This window comes from Mesocricetus auratus, unplaced genomic scaffold (assembly GCF_017639785.1).
Source record: "Mesocricetus auratus isolate SY011 unplaced genomic scaffold, BCM_Maur_2.0 Super-Scaffold_100676, whole genome shotgun sequence".
Taxonomy (NCBI): domain Eukaryota; kingdom Metazoa; phylum Chordata; class Mammalia; order Rodentia; family Cricetidae; genus Mesocricetus; species Mesocricetus auratus.
Window position 1 is genome coordinate 337,149 of NW_024429266.1, and position 22,117 is coordinate 359,265.

Genomic DNA, 22,117 nt, shown 5'->3' on the forward strand with positions numbered 1-22,117 from the left:
AGGGCTGGAAAGCCATAACTGCCACCTCAAGGTGGATCTGATACACTTAGAAATTTAAGGGTTTCTTGCCATGCACTCCTTAGATGCCGAGGACAAATCAACTAGTTGTTTTGTGAGAAGAAGAGGGCCAGAGAAACAGAAATAAATGATGAGCTCCCCAGGAATGCAGTGTTGGAAGAGCTTCCAGGAGAGGTCCAGAGAAAGCTTGGAGAGTTTTCCAGAAGAAATGGTGTTTCAGGCAGTAATAAGAGAGTTAGCCCAGCCGGGCGTTGGTGGTGCATGCCTTTAATCCTAGCACTCTGGAGGCAGAGTCAGGCGAATCTCTGTGAGCTCGAGACCATCCTGGTCAAAAGAGCAGGTTCCAGGAAAGGCTCTAAAACAACATAGAGAAACCCTGTTTCAGAAAGAGAGAGAGAGAGAGAGAGAGAGAGAGAGAGAGAGAGAGAGAGAGAGAGAGAGAGTTAGCCCATTGTAGAGGTTGGGTAGGCTGGGATCCAGGAGATGGAAAAGAGCTAAAGTGTGTGTGTGTGTGTGTGTGTGTGTGTGTGTGTGTGTGTGTTTTAAAATAAGCAGGGAATAATAACTGGAATTTTAAGAGTAAGGCGCTGGCTCCAGTAGTGCCAAAAGGCTAAGCCCAGTGTACTTTAATACATCAATTAGAGTACTGGTAATGAAGAGAAAAGGAAATTTATCTAAAGCATTAGGAAGAACAGATAAAGGGGGCGATGACCCCTACATCCATCTTCAGGATACTGACAGGAGCCTTAGGTTTAACTAGAAGAGGCATTAGGGCAGGAGTGAGTAGCTACTCATCACTAAACAGCCACCAAGCTGTAACCTGGTTGATCTGTAGTCTACTGCCTCGCCTCTCAAGGGCTGGAATTACTGCTCACCCCCCCCCCCACACACACACACTTGATTCGTCTTCTGAGTTCTGGTTCTGAAAGGTGATCTGAAGAAATTGCTAGGGCTGTCATCACTTGAGGGAAACAATGCCAGTTCTGCAAGATGATTACTTCTGCTCCAACCATCCTCTTCTAGGGGATGGAATTTTCTATTCTAAAAGGACTTATTTTTTAATCCAAAGTAACTGTAGTTTTGAACAATAATTTCCTTTATGCCTTTATTCTCAAGGGGAGATGAGACAAATTAGGTAGACAGACTCCTTGATTAGCACGCCTAAGCTAGATCCAGCAGGAGATGGGGACAACGTGAAATGAAAACAGAAATGCCAGGCTTTTCATACAGCTTTCAGCTACCTTCTGGGTCCTGTTGGAGAGAGAGGTAAGAATTTTTAGCAAAAGCATCGTCCAAGTGCCTGTCATAGGGGCTGATGTTGCCAACAGACTGTGAGACATGTTTAACTGTGGACTTTCTATAAGAGCCAAGGCAGTCACTTGGGGTCCTACCGGGGTGAATGGGAGTCTTGAGTTACACTTCCCTGCCTTCTCCTGAGTGGTTGACCTTGGATCCCTGAGGCTCTTTCCTTGCTATGATCATGAGCTGTAATATTTGCAGTCTCCGGGTTGGTGGGATCCTGTGAGCAAAACATTGAAGCGACTTGCTCATGCAGAACAGAAGACCAAGGGTGGGTCTGTAAAGGGACGAGGGCCTCAGGGAAGGAGTGCTGAGAGTTGAAATGGGGTCGAGGTCCAAGGGCCAGGGTGGGGTGGTCTGAGGGCCAAGATGGAGGTTGAGGACTGGTAATGGGGCAGGGACGGACGTGCTGAGGGCCTGGTCTGGGACTGAAAGTTAAGAACCCACTTTGAAGGCCAAATTGGTTTAGAGCAGGCCTTAGGGTGTAGTCCCAATCCTGACGCCTTAGTTTCAGCTCTTGGCTTCTTATCGAGCCTCTGGGCCATAGATGAACGACTCTTGGCTTGGAAGCCCTCAACCTACCCACTGTTCCCTCCAGAGATCTCAGCATCACTTCACTCTGGAGAGCAGTTGCTGGCAGCACCGCCAGCGTTGGGAGGCGGGGGCGCGGTTGTGCGCAAGCGCAAACTGGAGCGCTCAGCCTGGTGGGTACTGCAGCTCGCGCGCACTCTCTGGTGGACGCTCAGAGCCGTGGCGTCCAGCCAAACGCTGTGATTTTCCAGATCCACAAAGGCCAGGAGGAGAGGATTACAAGAAAACTAGACTGAAGTGCCGGGCAACCGCCTGTTCTGCCAGCATTGTTTGGGAGTCAGGTGAGAGCAGTAACGGGAACTATCCATAGCCCATCCCAGCCTGGGCGAACCCTGACCTTTAGAAGGCACTGGGCCCAATACTAGGAACAAAACGTCCTGATGAAGACTCGAGCTGGCCTGTGCGTTCCTCCTGGGCAGTGTAAAGAGTGCCTGTCACCTTTGCTCACTCTCACTAATGGCATAAATAACATGAGGAGAGACACTGTCCGAAGAGGCCAGACTCCTGCAAAATTGGTTGAAGTGGAAGGGTGTCCACTGCTCATGTTTAGCAGAAAGTTCTCTCCAACCATATGTAAGGCCAAGCTAGGAACTTATGTAAACCCACAAAATGATAATTACAAGTCGAGTTCATTTTTCTTCCTTAGCTGGTGCCGCCGAGGGCTACTTTCTCCAGACTCTGAGCTGTCCTTGCCTGATCTCCTTGGGTCCCACCCTATTCTGCCTGAATAGGGTGTTCACTTTGGAACGTGTTTCCTCCAGCCTGGGATTTGAAGATTAGTCATTAATATTATCACTCACCTCTGTCCCTTTTCAGGTGTATAACGACTATTCTGTTTTTCCATCTGGATTTTTGAGGGCTGTCTGCTGAGAAATGGTCTCTTTAGGGTCTTCCCATTTTCATGCTTACTGTGGTTCAGACTATATCCCCCTTGATGGCTGTCATCCAGTCCTCCAGGAGGACATCTTTGTGTAAATTTGGGACAAATGGAGAGCAACTTCAAAAGTAACAAAACTGAAAGTGGTCTCATCACCTTTGCAAAATCACACATTCCATTCAGAGATACCCCTTTCTCTCCAATACTTGTAGTGGCCACAGATGCCTGGAATTTTGCCATTTAACTATATCACAGGCACCGTGGGTGTGTGAGGCTCATGGCGTGCCCTCAGTGTGATGACATAATAGCTCATGTTCCTCAAGAAATATCTGAGGAGGTGCCCTCATTGGTGAGCTGGCATAATGCTCTTGTACAAAGGGATACATTGAGATCCAGACAGAAGGAACTGGCCCGATCACTCAGCAAGCTTGTGATACTGCTGGAATTGGAGGCCATGTTTCCTGATATCGACTCAATTCTTTTGCTTTTACTGAGTTCTGGAGGCTCTGAAACTTGGAAGGTGTTTCCTGGTTGCATATGTTCACTCACATAACATCAGTGGCTGTCTCACTATGTGCTAGGTGTAAGGCAACGGATATGCAGTCATATTTTGCATAGTGAATCTTCAGTTACCAATGAACCACAATGGTGGTCCTCTAAGATTATGATGGACACCATATTCATTCAAGGACATCATAGCCATTTAAATGTCATAGTGCACTGCATCACTCTCACATTTGCCAAAATGGGATAAACAGGTCTATCTAACGGCGTTATACAAAAGTATAGCGCACGTAACCAAGTTCAGTGCACAATACTGGATATAATAAATGATTATTTTACTGATATATGTATTTATGGTACTTTTAGTTATTATTCTAGAGTGCATTCTTTTTAAAAAGTTTGCAGCTAAATAGTACACCAGTTTTACCAGCAGCAATTTCATATACTATGTGTTCATTGGTTTCTATAGAAGGCAGCATTAAATGATGACCCACACCATCTACATTTATGTGAGTACGTTCTGTAATATTTGCTTGGTGATAAAATGCATTTATCACAATGTGTGCCTTCTATGAAGCAGTTTATAACAGTAATTAGGGAGGACCTAGCTCACTCAGCTGGACAGAGAAAACATGCTTCTTAGCATCTTTACATGTACTTCTGTCATTTTTTATGTTCATTGTTTCCTCTTGAAATATCTTTCAAAGAGGAGGCTTATGAAAAACTAATCCTGAAATGATGCAAATCCCTCACCAAAAGACACCTCAAATCCAGCTGCTGCCACTGTCTTATTGACGGACTTTATCCAATGGCCTTGGAGAGGTAGTGGGCAGCCCAGCCATGGCCTGCAATAAGGAGAGACAACTCAGCATCTAGTCTCCTTTGAACAGAACGAAAGCTGTCAGTGCCTGCCTGCAGGATCAAAGCACACGGGCAAACACTGTGTCTCTCAGTTAAATAGGCCCCCAAAAGGCACTGGAGCAGTGAAGCCATGGAGCTCTCTGGGCGGGAAATCTGGGTAGTAGACAAACATGGATTTCTCTGCCCTACCAGATGCTTCCAGGTGGTACTCTCTTGTGGTCTTTCCCTGGAACTGGAGGACTCATTCCTCTGTCTTCCTTATAGTGAACAAAGCCAGATTTGATGGGGAAAAGAATGCTGAACTAGGTGGTGAGAGACTTAAGATCTGTGACTTATAAGGCACCCCAAGAGCTTTCTAGGCCTTACTTTTCACATTTGTAAAGAAAGGGAGAAATACTGGTTCAAGCCTTCTGTCCTTGTCAGCAAACCCGTTTCTCTGGGAAGAAGAAGACTAGATCAGTTGCTTTCAGGCCCTTGTCTGATTACTGACTGACAAGTAGAACGATGGCCATTTCTATTCTGGGTCTCAGTATGAAAATGCCCATTTCCCAGGAATTTTGGAGATGCCAGACCAGACAACTTATTTATTCTTTCTGATTATACTTGCCAGTAGACAAACCAGCAGCAACTTCAGAATCATTCTAAGGGCAAATACATTATTATTAGGATTTTTAAATCTGAAAACAGTTTTTAAGATACTGAAGTCTGGGGCTGGTGGTTGTCTCACTGGTTATGAGCGCTTGTTATTCTTGTATAGGATCCAGGTTCGAGTTCCAGTGTTCACAAGGCAGCTTAGCACCGGGGTACCAGATACCCTTTTCTGGTATCCATAGACACCAACCATAAACATAGTGCCCATACATACAAACACACAAGGGCAAACCAATCATACTCATAAAATAATAAAAAAATTAAAGATTTTAAATCATTGCCTCTGGTGGTATGTGTATGAGTGTTTTGCTTGCATATTTTATGTGCACCAAGTACATGCTTGGTGCCACAGAGATCAGAAATTGGTAACAGATTCTCTGGAACTGCAGTTGCAAATGGTTGTGAGTCTTAACCCTTGAGCAATCTCTCCAGCTTAGTAGAAGCATTTAGAAACCTTTGGTGAGTTAAGTGTGTTGCTGATTTTTCAAATGAGATTTTTGTTCTTTATGTGAATTGTGGTAGTTCTTTCTGTATTTGGGAGTATGAATTCTGTGTCACCTATATGATTTGCAAATGTCTTCTCCTGGTCTGGGGCTTGCCTTTTCTTTTATCTCATTTATTTACTTAGACAGTGCCTTACTATATAACTCTTGCTGGTCTTGAACTCATCGTAAAGACTGGGCTGGCTTCAAACTCACAGAGAACAATCTGCCTCTCCCTCCTTACTGCAGAAATGAAAGGCATTCATCACCACATCAGCCTGAATTTCTTCTTTTCTTTTTTAACGTAATGCCTTTCAAAGACTAGAAGTTTTAAACCTTTGGTGAAGTCTGTTGATTGCTAGTTTTTTTTTTGTGGTTGTTTTCTTTAACTGCCTGCTGCCCCATTCCCCAACCCCAGAAAAAAAAGGCCTATTCTGAGGTCACTAATATTTCTCATATTTTTTTACAGTTTTAGATTTTATGTGTAGATAGATGAAGCATTTTGAATCAGTCTGTGGTACAGTCTGACATAAGAACTCAGTTAACGTTTTATATATATATATATATATGTATATATATATATATATATATATATATATTCCTGTAGGGATAGCCAATTGCATTATTAACTTTCTGGAAAAAAACAGTCATTTGTACCCTATCAAAAATAAATTGAGGGCTAGGCTTGGTGGCATACACCTTTAATTCCAGCAGAGACAGGCAGATCTCTGGGAATCTGAGGTCAGTTTGGCCTACATAGTGAGGTCCAGGCCAGCCAAGGCCACATAATAGAAAGATCTTGTGTCAAAAATTTTTTTTCAAAAATTGATAACATTTCATTACAGTTCTACTTCTTGGCTCACTTCTGTGTTTCACAAGTCTGACTTGGTGCTTGCTGCAAACTGTTTTAATTATAGTATCTGTTTACCAACTCTTGAACTTAGATGACAGGAACTTTGAACTAATTTTACTTAACGCTTGATATTGTTCTGTAATAGTTTGCACTGAGTTTTATTTAAGAATCATTGAATGAAAACATCATTTATCTGAGGGGAACCTGTCACAGCCCTGTCTCCAACTTTGTTCTTCTCATTGTTGTGGCTACTCCACAATGCTTCCATTTCAATACAAACCTTAGAATAAGTTTGTCAATCACCTAAAGAATGTTTATTGGGATTTTAACTAGTTTTATATTGAACTTGAAGATCAGTCTGTAAATCTTAACTATATTGAGTATTTTGTACCTGAATGTGTCACTATGTAGATAATTCTTTATATTTATCAGGGTGGTTTTATAAATTTTCAACTTGAAGCCTTTCTTGTTAAATTTATTCATAAGTATTTTGCATGTTTTGATGTTATTGTAATCCTTCTTTTATGACATGTATGCTTTTAATTTATTTTTATTGCTTAGAAGGACCAGAGCCTCAGTAGTATATTAAATGAAAATGTTAAATAAGTATGTGGTATAGCATGGTGGTAGAGTTTTTTCCCAGCATGCTCAAGACCTTATGTTCTGTTGTTAGCACTACAACAAAATCAAACTAAAATTTAAAATATTCAGATATCTTAACCTTGTTTCTGATGCTGAGTGGCTACTACTATTATCTTTCTTCCTCGACCAAACCAGTGCGTGGGAAAATGTTGCTGTGGGCCAGCCATGGTATGTGAGTACAAATGAGTGTCACTGTGGTAGCTTGAATGAAAATGTCTCCAATAGGCTCGTATTGTATTTTTGAATACTTAGTTGTTGGTGGAACTTTTGGGGAAGGATTCGGAGGTTTGGCCTTGTCAAAGGAGATGTGTCACTGGGGGGTGGTCTTGGAAGTTTCAAAAGCCCACATCGCTGCCATTTAGTGCTCTCTCTTTCTCTCTATCTCCTGGTTGTCGTCTCAACAAGTAACCTCTCAGCTATTGCTTCTGCACTCTGTCCTCTGCTGCTCCCATGCTCCTCGCCATGATAGTCGTGGACTTAAACTGTAAGCATGCAACCAGTTAAATGGACAGAACGGATATTCAACACCACATTTAGCTCTTCACTGTCTGCCTCTCAGCAGCCATACCTGTGGGTTCCTTCAGTCTTAGTAGAAGGTGAGGTCTTAATATATGATAACATAAAGCTGGCTGAATGGAGGCTAAGAGGCCACAGTCTTCAGAAGGCCTGCTGACTTAGGTTTCTCCCCCTCCACCATTCTGTCATATTTATGGTTTTGGCAGTCAGTCCATCCTCCTTCATTCTTGTCTCTTCCCCAAGCACACACCCATGTAGAAACAAGCACTCCTACACCCTCAAATGTCAGAGACTTGAAAAATCTTGAAAGGGGGCTGGAGAAACTTTACAAACACACACTCCAGTACACATGAGGATAATTCTTGAGAAGGGGAGCCAGGCATGATGGTGCACACTTGCAGCCTCAACAACTTATAACTTACCCAGGCTGTGGTGACACACGGTTTAATTTAAAGCCCACAGTTGCATACTGTCTTTTGACATAGATGCTGCCTGAAAAAATATAGATAATGTGGTGATATGGTGTGAATATGGTTTGTCTTCTTTGAATCTCATGCTGAAACCTAATCCTCTTGTAAAATATTAAGAGGTAGGGCCAGATGGAACTTTAAGAAATTAAATATTAGGACTCTGCCCTCATGAGTATATTAACACATCCACCTGACTAATAAATTAGTGGGTTAATGGGTGTGCTGGATAGTTTTATGTCAACTTGACACAAGCTAAAGTCATTTGAGAGGAGGGAACCTCCATTAAGAAAATGCCTCCGTAAGATCTGGGTGCAGGCAAGTCTATAAGGCATCTTATTAGTTAGTGATTGATGGAGGTGGACTCAGCCCATTGTGGGTAGTGCCAACCCTGGGTTGGTGGTCCTAGGGTCCATAAGAATTCAGACTGGACAAACTATTAGGGAGCAAGCCAGTAAGTAGTACCCCTCCATGACCTCTGCATCAGCTCTGTCTCCAGTTTCCTATCCTATTTGAGTTCCTGTTTTGTTCTCCTTCAATGATGGACTACAGCATGGAAATGTAAGCCACATAAACCCTTTCCTTCCTAGCTTGCTTTTTGGTTATGGTAGTCCATCATAGCAGTTGTAACCCTAACTAAGACAATAGGTATCTCAAGAGTAGGTCTGCTATGAAAGTCTGTCTGGCCAGGTCTCTGGAGCCTTCTCTGTGTCTTGCCATGTAAAATACCATATACCAACTCAGGACTCTGCCAGAAAGAAAGCAGATAGAACATTTGATCTCACCTAGAATCAACAGCCCAAATAAATATTTTTCTATTCATATCTCATCTAAATTGTGAAGCAGAAAATGGAAAAGATTAGGCTTAAATAAAAGAAGAGCATCTGAAAGCTGGATTATTACTGTATGATCCAGTGTATATTGAAATGTGGGAGAGTACTGCTGTCCTCACCCTTCCTTGATAAACACCCAGAATTTGTGAGATGAGGTGTGAGGATGGGGATGGAGTGCCAATCACAGCTTACCCTAACAAGTCTAGGACAAAAATGCTACTCACACCACTAGACTGTCTTAGTTACGGTTTCTATTGCTGTGAAGAGACACCATGACCAAGGCTACTCTTATAAAGGAAAACATTTGACTGAGGCTGGACTACAGTTTCAGAGGTTTAGTCAATTATCATCTTAGCAGTAACTGTGGCAGTGTGCAGGCAGATATGGTGCTGGTGAGGGAGCTGAGAATTCTACCTCTTGATCCAAAGGCAGCAGAAGCTGCTGTGTGCCGCCACAATTAGCGTAGCTTGAGCACAGAAGACCTTGCAAGTGTTGTAGGTCAGATGGAAAGACATCCTGGCAGTCAGGAGCCAAGAAATATCTCAACATCACTGTAAGTATCACAGCCCTGGCCAGGTGTTAAAGCTCTGCTCTGGAAAGGTTTTCCCAGTGCAACTTTGCGCAGGTGGGGATGGGTTTCCAGGTTTCCCCAGTGACAGTGTTACAGGCCGGCTCAGGTCCACAACTGTACATCTCTGCTCATCTAGCAGAGAGTGTCCCCAGAGACAGTTGTCACAGCTTACAACTGGACTCTGTACCTGCCAAAAGTGTCACACTGCACAACAAACTTCACTCAAGAAATTTATCAGGAGGGAAAAATCCAGGAGAGTGGCTGCCTCTGCTAGGGTGAGAAGCATCAGCAAACTGAACAGAATGCAGGGCTTGTATGGGGTTTCTTGTGGGTGAGGGTGGGAGGTGGAGATTTCCATGGTGGGGATGGTGGTATTTCAAGACCTGAACATGTGTGCTCAGACTCTGAGGCAAGTTCAGGGATTGGTTGGATTTGTGCTCAGGGAATGGAGGGATTTCAAGTCCTTGGCCCTGGTCTTGGGGTCAAGTCAGGGTAAGGGTGTTTTTCCTTGGTTCAGGTCTCAGGTTAAGTCAGGGGCATGGTGTTCTTTCTGTGGCTCTTTTTATCCTACAGACCTCAACCACCCCCCTCCACACACAGTGACACATTTCCTCCATTCAGGACACACCTACTCCAACAAGGCCACACCTGGTAATAGTGCCACTTCCTGTGGGGGTTGTTTTCTTTCAAACCACCACAAAGGACAGGCCTGTGCCCCATGTTGGTAAGGACCTGCTGCCTGGGATTATAATTCTACTTTATGAGTTGCAGATCCAGTCAGAGAATTCTACCAAGTGTGCATGGACTCAGGTCTATAAAATAATCCCACAAGTGGCCAGTAATACAGGAATCACTTGCTATATGCCAGTCATTGTTAAAAGTGCTTTATTATACCTCACATAGCTAATAAGGACAGCAGTAAGATTTGGATCCAAGTGCCAAAAGAAAGTGTATGATACACACATTTTAAGCCTGAAATCATAACTTGCCCCATGTACTTGAACTTCACATATGTTGCCAAAAGTAGAAAAGTCTGAAGATCTGAGAATCAGGACCATAATAGGAGACTCAAAAAATAAATGACCATTTGGACCTTTCTGTCCATCCTGCCTCTAAGCCTGGCCTCCTTCTGGCTGAGGACTATCCTGTCTAGGGTATAATTCCTCACCAGTGTGCCCAATTCCCTCTTCTCCTTTTTCCTTTCTTTGGTTATTGTAATTATTTGAGAATTTACAGAATAATCCATCACCAAGTCCTCCAGAACAAATTGAACGTCAGGTTTATAAAACAACCTAATAAAGCAGATGGCTTTACCTGCACTGGTAAACCTCTTCTGCTCCTCCTACTCCACCCCATAATACTTCAGTGTCTCAGAAAGCTGACAGGGTATCCATTTACAGGCAGATTAATCCTGAACACTATAAACGTGGAAAGAAAATTGCATTCCCTTGTCTTCTTAATTGATAAGAAGGACACATTAATCTATAGAGCCCAGAGGAAGGGCCCATCTGTTTGTCCAGACCTTCGTGGGGGGTCGGGAAGTCAGGGAACCTGCCCATCTGTCTGGCTGTGTGCTTACCAGATACTGAAACTGGGTTCCTGCACCCTCGGATAGCGGCCCACTCTGCCCATGAGCTGGCAGGGGGGGGGGCGCGGGGATCAAGCCCCACATTCAGGAATCCAGGCCTGTGGCTGAGACTGGCACTTCCTGCTTTCTTTTACTTTGCGGGATCTCTGAGATTTGGGGAAGTCTGTAAACACATCTCTGAAGTAACTCTGTAAGTGGGCCTTTGTGTCTACTCACTAAATTTTGAGAGGGTTCCAGAAGGAATTATCTCAATAAGATTCTGATTTAATTCCCTCACTGCTTTCTGCTATTGCTTTGCAACATTTAAAAAGTTTTACATATTTCTTCTCCTTCTATGCTAGAGGCAGCTGTGAAGTATTATGTCTCCCGGAGGCCTGTCAGAGCTGTCAAGAAATGCTTTACTAGGCCAAGTCTTTTCTTCAGAGGCAATGGGGTGGAGTGGGGGTTTCTGAGAAAAGTTTGGTTCAGAACTAAGGACCTCCCAAAGAGACATGAAGCTGATTGGGACACACAATAAACACTGCCCCCACTCCCCTCTGCCCCACCCCACCCTGATGCGGAGGGAAAGTTCTGGCTGGTCACCCGGCTTGAGAAGACTGGACATAGAGGAGGGAATATGGTAGGTGGGCAAATTTACCCAGAGTAGAAGAGAGGCTCAGGGCAAGTGTTGGCAGATTTCCCTCCAGGCTGAGATGAGCAATCAGATAAAGGTGGAATGGAAGGGCTTGTCATTTTTGCCTCTGGCCTTGGGACCTGTCTCCTTAACATCTGTGGTCCCCTTACCTCCAAGGCAGAGTAGGAATGCGGGCCTCCAGGCAAGTGGGGCACATTCCTGGTGCGATTATCTCTCTGGGTGCCACATGAACAGCAGAGTGTAGTCTCTGGTAGGCTGTTCCTTGCAGTGTGCAGCTCAGCTCAGTCACTCTGGGCTGCTCAGGATCTTCCCCGGAGATCTCAAGATGTGGCTGAAAATGGGAAATTGTAGGCTGAACTGAACTCCCTAGGGTATTTCTCACCACTGGGACCCCTTAAATGTGTCACAAAGGTTCCAGTCTGTACCTGGGTCTTCGGCTGTTTGTACAATTATTGTCCCTTCCTGGAGTTTGAGCATAGTTGAAATGGAGCTTCCCCACCTTGTCCATAAAAGACCTGAGATACTTGGGCTGCTCTTTGGCTTCTGTAACTAAAAAAACAAAACAAAATAACCCGTGGAAGATGCTGAGTTACGTTAAACAACACTTTTTCATGTCTTTTTGGTATATTTTGCTTTCCCCTTTACTCTGACCAATTTTTCTCTACTTTTTTGCTTTTTTTCTGTTTCATCCTCTATATAATAAATTAAGCATTAATTGTGGGTTTAATACAATCACAGTGATACTCATTTTGGTTTTGTGTTTTCCTTTATTAAATAAATTATTAAGTTCTACATATATTTAAATTGACAATTATAATTTTAAAGGAGGAAAAGGATTAACAACTCTGACCCCAGGGTCCTTCAAGCTTAAACGCAGTATCATCCCAATTCATCGACTGATTCTAATACAAATTATTAAAACATGAATTATAAAGTAATGATATGTAAATTATCTAGAGAAACCAACAAAGCACTTAATTTCAGTCCTTAAATGTGGCAATTAATGTTGGATGTACATCTATGGTTTGAAGGGCTAGTCTTATTAGGTATAAGTTTGTGTTAAAATGAAGAATTTTAATACATTCTCATCTGAGTTTCAGACTAGTTTAACCAATTAACTTGTTTCTGTCTGAATCAGGGTTTTTCACTAGAGAAAGCTGTTTAGTCCATCTTATCATCTTCTTAGAGCTGTAAAACATGATCAGCTTTCTCTGTGTTGTCTAAAGACCAAGAGCTGTTTGCTGCCTTTTTATTTTATTATTTGCTTCAATTTACAAAGTTCTATTCATCGTTCTTAGAAGATAGAGGGGAGATGGAAAGTGCTATTTGTGATCTTGAACAGACAAGGCAGTGTGAGACTATCTATATACCCCTCCTGAAGACATCATTAAGACTGAGACAACACAAAGCCATCTAGTCAAAATGAAAAAAAAATTAAAAAGTGTGACACAACATGAAAAAGCACTAGTGAATGAAGAACCTGGCTGTATGTGGGTTACTTCCTATGAACCTCATGCACAACCCTGTACCCAGACTGCATCTCCTATACTCCATCCTTTGAGTTCCTGTTGCTGTGGTTTAATTGTTAAAAATGCATTGTGCAGTCTCCCATGTTTGAACACTTGAGCTACATTTGACCATTCAAAGAAAAATTGATATCATTGTCTGGCAGAGTATTCAGTGTGTGAGGTTGCAATATAAATACAGTTATAACAAGCAGGTCAGCCAAGAGGACTCGTAAAGAAACAGATGGTTATAAAACTTCTATACTTAACTGGAATGTTAGAGTATACATGGATTGTAATCTCTAGAGCAGAGAGAGCTGGCTAAAATGACAGTGTTGATTTAAACAGAATACAAAAATATTTAAATCTCCCGAAAGAAGGCTGGAAAGGGTCCGTAGAGTAACTGAGATGAAGGAGACAAGTAGAAATCACGAAGTAGAAAGGTAGTGTCACATACAGCCAAGAATAATTTATTAAACACTGTCCTCCTAAAGCTGTGTTTAGCAGGGATTGGGATAGTGGGGAGAAAAGAAGACCTTGGGTTGGGTACCAGCTCAGCTGACAAAACTGCAAAGACCTGACCTTGATCACCAGAACAGAACCCACATAAACAGTCTAAGCAAGGCAGTGCATATTTGTAACCCCAGAGGTGGAGAGGCAGAAACAAGTCAATCCTTTGGGTTTTCTGGCCAGCCAACTTAGTCCATTTGACAAGTCTCAGGCCAGTGGGAAACCCTGTCTCAAAAAGGGAAAGCAGAACAAAAACAGAGTAATGAGGATAAATCAGTAGACGCTGAAATTGTTTCCCTGCACAGAATGAGTTAAAATAAGGATAAATAGTAAGGAGAAGGAAAGAAACTTTTCTACCTATGCTTTCCACTTAGTTTTGATCTTTTTGACCCCTATAAATACTTTACAAAAAGTAAAATACCAAACATAGTTTAACACTGTCCTGGTTACAGTTAGTTGTCTATATGACACAGCCTGGAGTCATCTGAAAGGCTAACCCTGATTAAAGAGTGGCTCCATCAGACTGGCCTGTGGGCAATGGGCAATTTCTTGATTGTTAATTGATGTAGAAAGGCCCTTACCCACTGTGGTTGTTACCATTTCTGGGCTAGTGGTCCTAGACTGAGTAAGAAAGCTAGCTAAGCAGGAGCAAGAGAAAGAGCCAGCAAGCAGGATTTATCTATGTTTTCTGCTTTGAGTTCCTGCCCTGCCTTCCCTTGAGAATGAACTTTAACCTGTAAGCTAAAAATAAACCCTTTCCTTGTCTAAATTGCTTTGTTAAGAGACTTATCACAGCAACGAGATGAAATTAGGATAAGAATCATATGTAACCCAATTATGCCTGTATTTAACCTTTCACTCAATAATTAATATACTTTGAAGATCCATGAACATGAAACAAATATTTATAAAGTTACCTTCTATGGTGTTACTTGTGATATAATATTAGAAACAATCTGCAATTCATATAAGCATAGAAGATTGGCAGAATAAACCACTGTTTATCTGTATAGGTGAGGATATTTCTGTAAAATGGTCAGATTTCCAGAATATATTTTTGAGTAAAAGTCATAATATGTTACATTATTGTAAGAAAGATGATCAATTAAAAACCTATAATGGTAGCTTTAATATTTGTCATAAGTGGTACTATAATAGATAATTTTATCATTTTTTTAAATTCCTTGCCACAGAAAGCACTTCAAAGATTTTGGAATTTTGCCCATTATTTCAGTTGTAGAATGTGTTGTTCTAGATTTTCTGGCATTTCTTTTATTCTATTTCTCTTTTTATATACTTAAAGACCATTTGCCATCTTTCCTTTTGTTGTTGTTCCTACTTTTTACCAATTGTTTACACAGTAGGGGTCTTAGCCATTTATATTATGGTATGCATTGAATTATTACTATGGTATGCATAGTGCCTTTTATTTTTTACTTTGGTTATAGTGATTTTAGCCATAAATACTAAAATTTTAGGTTTAGTTATATTAATCAAGATCTACTATTGATTTTTGATTGTGAGTCCTACACTTGATCTTAGCCAAAAGGCCGAGAAGCGATTGGTTTTGAGTCCTAATGAGAAGGCTTTCCCAATCAAGTGGTGAGAAGATTCTCCAGTACTGCTATGATTTCATTTACGCATTACACATCAAAATTTCTGACCTATTTGCAGTTTACTCAGAGGTGGAATGTAAGGTTTGTTTTCAAGTTTATCCTTTTCCGGATTATCTACATCCTTATTGAAAGAAAATATCTACATTTTCTCCAGTGATTTGAGGTAATTCCTTTTTTATATAATAAACTTCCTGTTTGCTCAGGCCTATTTTTCTTTCTCCCTTTTTTTCTGCTCATTTGTAGTTTGAGAGAGAGTTTCTGCTTTTTACATAGTCAGATAAATCCTGTGAGAGCATGTTTGGAGGGGGTGCAGTTACTACTACACCCTTGTCTTGAAGACAGGTCTTCCTTTATTTGGGGCAGGTCATCCTCTTCTACAGCATGCACATCTTTAGAGGGAGGGACATGTGGAGTGGTGAGGAAGGAAGGAGATGTTGCCTAGTCACCCAGACCAGCTAAGTTAACCTTGGAGAAATGGGGTGGCAGATGTCACAGCCAGATCACCCTTACATCTAGACAAATCCCTTTATGTATATTGTAATTATATGCAGAGAGTAACTATTTCTGTTAAATTGCTTTATATTTTAATTTACTTCTGTATTACTTTTGCCTTTTTTGGTTTTCACTATAAAGTTCAAATTTTCTTATATTGAAGTTTTATTTTTCTGTTTTTAGTATAGGGCTATCATATCTAATTTAAGACACTCAGGTTTCTTTACCTTGGTATGTCTAAAGTTTGTTGTTTGGGGTTATAAATATGATTTAACTTTTTTCTTAACTTTTGTTTGATCCTTTCTTTTTTAGACAACAATAAATTTTACTGATACAGTCATTTTTCATCTTATTTCTCTTGAGGCACTTTCCTGTTTTATTGACATACTTCTAAGAGTTCGCTAAATGAGATTTTGTGTGTCAAACCTTTTGTGACCTTATATGCCTTAAAACATCTTTGTGGCATTCAATAGCCATTTCCCATGGCATTCCTGGATGTAAATAATAGTTTGGCTGGATATGAAATTCTGGGTTCAACATCCTTCAATGCTTTGAAGGTATTTGCCCATGATTTCCTATATCTAATACACTGCTCAGAAGTTTGGTAAATTATGAGTTTATCCCTTTAAACAATGCTTTTTTTTCCCTGCTGAAAATTTTTAGAATTGTTTTCTGTAATTCTCATACTTTTTAATCTTACTAAACCAGTTTTGTTTGTTTATTTTAATTCTTCTTGCCATTCATTAAGACCTTTCAATGTGAGATCTTTTGTCTTTTGTTCTTATTCAATATTTCCTGTCTTTTATTTTTTCACTGTATATTATTAGACTTTATTCTTTGGAAGTTAGTGGTAGTGCTTACTTACACTACATGACATCTTTTCTGTCTTTCATCTCTTTACTTTCTAGTCTCTTCCAAGGAAGTTCTTTTGGTTTTATTTAAAGCTCAGTCTGTTTTTCCCAATTACCCTGTTTCACAAAAAGCAACTGCTCAGTTTGTCCTCTTTCTTTTAAGGTAGTTTTATTCTTTTGAGTCAAATTATTTTGGCCTGCAAACTTCCCTCAAAAGTATCAGGTATTTTGTGTGGAGTGAGTAGGGTCTGAAATCCTAGCTGGGTACTTCCCAGTGAGTTTAAATAAGAGGAAAGAAATGAGCTCCAAAATAGAGCATTTTGCAGTCACCTGGCTTCATATAGCCCCTCTAGCGTCTCTAAAAATCCGCTGCCCACTCCAGGGTGAAGACTACTTCTTAGCAGCTACTCTGCCTGAAATCTTCATTTGAAAGAAGTGGACTTGACAGTGGACCTTTATGGTAGATCCATCAGCTTTGTGAGTTAATGGGGACTGCAAGAATACTGAATGACGGAGCTGGTACACTGGGGGGGGGGGGGCTAGAAGGCCACACTTGGTCCCATTAAAGATAAGAATATCAGTGTGATGGCTCAGCAGGTAAAGTCACTTGCTGTCAAATCTGACGATTTGATCTGTGGTGTCCACATAGTGGAAGGAGAGAACCAACTCCTGTAAGTTGTTCTCTTACCTCCATAGGAGCACCATGACATACCCCAGCCCCACATAAATAAATATAATAAAAAGGGTAGAATATTAGTAAAGATTTACTAATTCTTCAGTAGTGTTTGAATTCTATAGGTTTAAGCTATGATGCTGCTTGCTCATCTCAAATTGTGCATATATGTGTGCACATGTGTGCATTAGTGTGTACATGCATGTGCATGTATGTACATGTATTTGTATGCATGTGTGTCTGTGGGTGCATGCGTGTACATTTGTGTGTGCGCATGCAAAATGATGAAGGTAACCCCATACCATTCTAACATTATTTTGTGCCTGCCTGGTCACTTCTCAGCCTTCTACTCCCAACAGCCACATACACCTTGGTGAGACTTCTGAAACTGTCCATGACTTTGGTCATGGCCCAAACATATTATCAATGTCTGGAATATGCCAGTGAGCCCTGCCAAAAAAGCAGGTATTACTAGGTCATTCTAAATCCCTCACTAATATAATATATTCTGTTTCTGGTGCCTTTTATCTCCCTGCAATTTCTCATAGTTTTATCTTTAGATCCTCAGATCCATGACTTTTTTCCCCATTGTTTCTCCAGGATTAATTTTTAAGAGGCAGCCAGTTGAAGTGATCATTTAGCACCTTGCCAGCTAATGGTGATTCATTCTTTCTAGGTAGATGCTCAGCCTTTGTGATGCTTCTCTACTCCTCAGGCCCCTGGTTATCTGAGTTGTGCAGGGAGAGGTTCAGGACCTCGTGGGGCTACCAGGAGAAGGATGTCTTGGGTCCATACCCTTCCACATGGGACTGACCTGGGCTAGTATCCAGCCCTGTGATTAGAATCTGAGGTTGAGACTTGGTCACTCCAAGGTCCTTGTCACCTCTGCAGTCATGATCAGGTGGAACACGTATCAAGGACATAACCTCACTGGTACAGTGGCTGCTCTGTGATGGATGCCATGTGGGATGTGCCTGCCTGTGTGCTGCATTTCTTTCATTAGACTGGGTGCCCACTCTCCCCAGTCTACACCTTAGAGTATAATGCTATCTTTCCAACATTCTTCACTTTTCTTTTCTTGGGCTTCATTTAAATCACACACATATTTCTTCTTCTTTTTAAAATTACACTTGTGGGCTAGAGAGATGGTTCAGTGGTTAGTGGCACTGACTGAATTTCCAGAGGACCCAGGTTCAATTCCCAGCACCCACATGACAGCTAACAACTGTCTGTAACTCCAAGATCTGACACTCTCACATAGACATACATGCAGGCAAAACACCAATGCAAATAAAATTACATTTGTTTGTAAATTACATTTTGTTTATTTATTTGGAGCTTAAAGAGGTGCATGCCACAGCATTCTTGTGGAAGTTGAAGGGCAGCTTGCAGGTCCCTCTTCTCCAATGCAGATCTTGGAGACTGTGCCTAACTGAAGTTTGTTAGACTTGGTGACACGTGCCTTAATCTGATGAGCCATCTTGCCAGTCCCCAACATATTTATTTCCCCTACACCTATCTAGCTGTTTCTATAGTGTTTATTTTTTACCCAAATCCATAAAGTTCTGTATAACTCCCATTAAGGCCACCATTCTCTAGCATCAGAAATATTTATATTTCTGTCTACATGGCTGGAGTGTGAGCTCCCTTAGGGTGACAACTGAATCATATTTTTTCTTTGTACCGCTTGGTGTCAGGCCTTGAGCTCAGCATAAAATAAGCACTAGATAAATATGTTGAACCATATACTGAATATTACTAATTAAAAAGAGGCAAGTGCTTTAAAAGAAGTGTTTGGGGGTAAAAGACATTATTTATGACATAGGGATGTGGAAAAGTTGCTTAACACAGTCACATTAGTGCATTTAGCCTACAGAAAGAGAAGAGCTTTTGAGAAGGGAGGTAGCAGGAGTGAAGGCATACACATGAGCAAGCTGTGTTCCTTTTCTAGGCAGGAATTATTCCTCTGGCTTCTTTCCAAATGTTTCTAGTTATAATGTCTGGAACTTGAGTGGTGCTGAGAATAAACTGTGTTGAGTGGGATAAAATCTCTGTGTTCTCATACATCCCTGAAAAGGTAGGCCAGGAGCTGGGGTTCCAATGGTCCTAGAGGACATTTCATTATAAAGAAAAGGCATTCCTTTTCTTCCTTCCTTCCTTCCATCCTTCCTTCCTTCCTTCCTTCCATCCTTCCTTCCTTCCTTCCTTCCTTCTTTTCCTTCCTTCCTTTTAGGTTGAAAATACATAATTCAGTACTTTACAACTTTTTTCCCCTTACAACTTATAAGTGAGGAAAAACTTACAAATATGTGGCTATTAAAGAAACTCAACCAAGGACAGTAGTAAGGCATTCCTGGATATGTGAAGTACTGCTCATAGTGACATAAGGAAAAAATTAGTCAATGTATTCTCCTTCCCTGGGAGGTGTAGTCAAACCATGTATGTATACTTGTGTCTGTGTATGCACGTGGGAGGATGACAAGTCTTCCAGCCTCTTTCTCCTCCTGCACTCTGGGATCTCTGTCTAATGTTTCCCAGCAGCTAAACCCAACTGGAAACCTGCAGGGTGCAGAACAAGGTGGGAAGAGCAGATCTGCAGATGTGAGCATCTTGTTCACACCATTGTCCTATTCATATCTCATAGTAGTCCAGTGAGGATGATTTTAAATGTTCATACATGTGAATAAGACCAGAAAAGTTACTTTTCTAAGGACCAAATGATACTAAAGGAAGACCAACATCTTTGTAGGAACAGTTGTTGTTGTTGTTGGTGGTGGTAGTGGTGATGGTGGTGTGTGTGTGTGTGTGTGTGTGTGTGTGTGTGTGTGTGTGTGTGGCTCAGCAGTTAAGAACACTGATTTCTTCTAAAGGACCAGGGTTCAATTTCTAGCACACACAAGGCAATCCACAATCATCTATAACTCTAGTCTCAGGGTGTCCTCTTCTGGCTTCTGGGGCACATATGCAAGCAAAATATCTACACGTAAAATGAACTAATTTTTAAAACAGTGGCAGAGACAGAGCTAGAGATAGAATGTAAGCTCAAGGGTGAGTGAGAACTAGATAAACAGCAAGGCAGAGTCTTTTCTGCCACTGTGAGAGAAATCTCTGGAAGGGTTCTAGGAGGTTCCTGACTAGTATTTGGGAATAGAAACTTGATCCTGGGACTGAGACACACAGGAAACACTAGGATGCCAGACCTAAGAGAAGGGACAGTGGTGGGGAAAGGTGAGCTGGAGTAAGGAGTCATTCATTTTGTTGTCCAGGCTGTCCTTGGTAATCCTACCTCTGCGTCCTGAGTACTGGGATTACAGGCATGCATGGCTCAGCAGTTCACATTTATACTGCACTTCATTTCCATGAAAGCTACAATGTGGCGTTTGAGCCTTCTGTACGCCGCTGAATATTTTACCTGAAAATCTACTCATACTTTTTCCACTGCCATGGTTCTTTGATAATGTCTTGTGAATCATGTATCGAGATTTGAAAAACGTGATTTAGATGAGTTACTAGGTTTTCCACATGTTGAGCCATTGTATATGTGAGACAGTTAAAACAACAACGAACAAAAAACCAAATGCAAAGAAGATTGGTTACAGTTACCACCAACCTCATCAAGAACAATTTCAGTATTGAGAAGCTCTCAGGTTGATGGTGGGGAACACATATTTTCCAAAAATATGATTTTAGAAAATGGTAGCATGGGCCACAAGTTTGTCAATTGTTTCCCCTAAAGCAACAGATTAAGTTTGTTTATTTTTGAGATAATTTCTACCAAAGGCACAAATCTGAAAGACTAAGGCTCATCAATCGGGTCTTCAAAAAGGAATGACATTCTAAGAAAGAGTGCCTCCTGCAGCTCAAGGCTAGTGGTTCCCTGAGATGAGGATTAGCTTACTGTTTGCAGTAGAAATGTGGGTTGTTTACTCCCTGGCTAGTCACACAGCATATTAAAGAGATGTGTACTTGAAGGCTGAGATTTAATAAAATTCATTATTTCCACTGGTGCATAAAAGGCATTCATAAGTAAAAAGGGCCTTAAAAACTGTGAACATATAGCAAAAAGGAGGAGGAGGAAGGGAAAGATTGAAGGAGGAAGAAGGGAGAAGAGATGACAACTTACCATGTAATTTGTGGGGTGCTGACAATTTTAGCCATCACCTTTGAAACCCTAGTGCAAATGTCCATGAAGCAAAATGATATCAACCGATGATTAAAATATTTTTTACCTTGTGAATCTCTAAAATTGATCCAGGGAAGTCCAGGTATATAGGAGTCACACAGAGAAGCCTTCAGTTAGAAAGAGTTAACCGGGTGCAGGGCTGTGAAGACAGGGCTCTCAGGAGTGCTGTCTCTACTCCTTATTCTTCCCAGTGGTTTGGCCTTTTCCACATCCTAGGGGTTCAGATGTCAGAAGTGAGGGTGTCAGAGTGCTAGCATGGAGCCATTGCCTGTAGAGCTTAAGTTTGGGGGCATAGTCCTAGTGGGGAGTAGGGCCTGAAAATGAAGTAGATTGTTTAGTGTAGAAGTGTTAAAAGACAAATCCCCAGGGCCATTGGATGGACTGTCCTTTTTTATAATTTTAAATTGACATAATAATTGTCATATTTATAGGTACAGTGTAGCAATCTGATATATGCATACAATGTATTATAATCAAATGAACCTAATTAGCATTTCCATTTCCTTAAACATGTGTGATTTTTTTTACTGTTGAGAGCCTTCAGTCGTGTCTCATAATTCTTTATAAAATATATAATAAATTATTGTAAATTACAGTCATCCTACTGTGCTGTAGTGCATTAGAGCTTCTATTTTGGTGCTATTATCCAACCTCCTTCTACCTCACTCCTCTCCCCTTCCTTTCCAGCCTCTAGTCATCACTGCTTGCTCTGGTTTGAGCACAGCTTGTCTTCTCTGCAATTCTTGTTGAAGGTCAGTCCCCACTGTGAGTTATTAATAGGATGGAAACTGTTAGGTGATTGTGTGGCTTCGAAATGGCTATATTAGTGCACAGAGTGTCTGTACACAAAGAAAAGTGTGTGTGTGTGTGTGTGTTTGTGTGTACACCTGTGCTCCTGGG

The 22,117-nt window shown here is 41.3% G+C and overlaps 2 long non-coding RNA genes and 1 pseudogene across 2 annotated transcripts in view; 1 reads left to right on the forward strand and 2 right to left on the reverse strand.

Annotated features, from left to right (window-relative positions):
* Positions 1 to 400: 400 nt before the first annotated feature.
* On the reverse strand, positions 401 to 2,010 carry LOC121137119. Its single transcript, XR_005874346.1, has 3 exons — positions 1,900 to 2,010; positions 1,410 to 1,537; positions 401 to 1,269 (listed from the first exon to the last, which is right to left on the reverse strand). It is a non-coding gene; the product is annotated as an uncharacterized LOC121137119 (long non-coding RNA).
* Positions 2,011 to 2,013: 3 nt separating this feature from the next.
* The window catches only part of LOC121137120, a 57,829-nt gene continuing 37,725 nt past the window's right edge, over positions 2,014 to 22,117 (forward strand). The window contains exon 1 of the long non-coding RNA XR_005874347.1: positions 2,014 to 2,189. This is a non-coding gene — a long non-coding RNA (uncharacterized LOC121137120). The remainder of the gene's footprint in view (positions 2,190 to 22,117) is intronic.
* Positions 14,849 to 14,964, reverse strand: LOC121137392 (annotated as a pseudogene).